Genomic DNA, 1,681 nt, shown 5'->3' with positions numbered 1-1,681 from the left:
TGTAAAATACTGCATCAAATGTATCCACCGTGTACACCTTAATCTTTCACAATGTTATGTCAATTTTATCTCAATAAAACTGGAAAAACGTAATAAAGCTCTCCCACTTTAACCTCTCAAAGTACATAGTATCTTTTAAAAATATATGTATTTTTATTGATTTTAGAGAGAGAGAGGAAGTGAAGGGAGAGATAGAAACATCAATGAGAGAGAAACATCAATTGGCTGCCTCCTGCACACCCCTACTGGGGATCCAGCCCACAATCTGGGCTTTGTGCCCTGGCAGAAATCGAACTGGTGACCCCCCTGGTTCATGGGTTGATGCTCAACCACTGAGCCACACCAGCTGGGTGGTACATAGTACCTTTTTACTGGTAATGATCATATTCTAGTATTCCCTATCTCCCTCACTAAGTTATAGGCTCCTGATATGTTTGGTTTTTTTTCATCGTATGCTTGGTTGTGCCTAGCAAGGAGTAGTCTAATGAAGATTTGTTAAATAAATGAAAGAAAAATGTAAGTGATATGAAAGAGCACTGTACACCAGATGAGGTATGAGGCCGGGCCCAACCAAACCTTCTCTCCAGTGACAGCCACGTGCATTACCCTCCTCATTAACCTAGTCGGCTGTTTTTGGCTCAACGCTCCTCTGCTGTCCCACAGAGCCTGTTACTGACATGCTCTCCCGTCCACCTCCATAACATTTACTTGTCCTATTTTTTTTTTCTTCATTTCCTCAGGGCCTAGGTTTCAGCCAGCAAATCAGACAAACTAATTTTCATTAATAGAGAACAAGTAATTGGAGAAGCCAAAAGGAGCACATGCCTAGGCAATAAGTGTGTGCTTCTAATAAACCATTGTGCTTTTTCTGATTGTAAAATACATTTGTATTATAGAAAACAGTTAGCCATCCAAAATAAAAGGCAATAAAAAATCCACCACACAAAAAATCTCAGACAAGTCATAACCTTTTGGTTTTAACATAGCGTGGCAGTTAAGAGCCCAGACTCTACTGCCTAAGCTTGAATCCCATCTCTATACTTTCTAGTTGTGTGGTTTTGGTCAAGTTACCTGACCTCTCTGTGTCTTAGCTTTATCATCTGTGAAATAGGGGTAGTGATAGTATTTATTATTGCTCTGAGGATAAAATAAGTTAACATATGTAAGACACTTAAAATAATCCCTGCTACATAGTAAGGTGTATGTTTTTGCTATTATTGTTTTGGCAAAATAAGACAGACCAACTGACAGGCAGGCAAGGGATACATCTGTAATCACACATACTTAAAAAAATATTGGAATCACCCTTTACCTACATTTTTCTTTTTCTTTTTTTTTTTTCTTTTAAGCCTATAGCACCCGGTATTCCCAGGCAGTCTCCCATCCAAGTACTAACCAGGCCCGACCCTGCTTAGCTTCCGAGATCAGACGAGATCGGGCGCATTCAGGGTACATTTTTCTTATGCTTAGAAATGTACCATGGATATCTTTCCACATTTTAACAGCAGGTGTTTCAAGCTGGTAAATCTGGGCAGAACTCAGACTTTGCCATTTGAATTTTAATGCCTTCAGGTGGAGCATGAACTCCAGTTTACCACAGTCCTCATCACTCACTAGTGTCTTATAGCCAGATGCTTTGCACATTGAGTTTACTTGCTAAGCACTTGTAGGCATTTGCATT

At 39.7% G+C, this 1,681-nt stretch overlaps 1 pseudogene; it reads right to left on the bottom strand.

The window, feature by feature from the left end:
* Positions 1–1,347: 1,347 nt before the first annotated feature.
* On the bottom strand, positions 1,348–1,466 carry LOC114227836 (5S ribosomal RNA; annotated as a pseudogene).
* Positions 1,467–1,681: the final 215 nt, after the last annotated feature.

This window comes from Eptesicus fuscus, chromosome 22, assembly GCF_027574615.1.
Source record: "Eptesicus fuscus isolate TK198812 chromosome 22, DD_ASM_mEF_20220401, whole genome shotgun sequence".
NCBI lineage: Eukaryota > Metazoa > Chordata > Mammalia > Chiroptera > Vespertilionidae > Eptesicus > Eptesicus fuscus.
The sequence above is the reverse complement of the archived record's forward strand: the minus strand, read 5'-3'. Positions and strand labels throughout refer to the sequence as shown.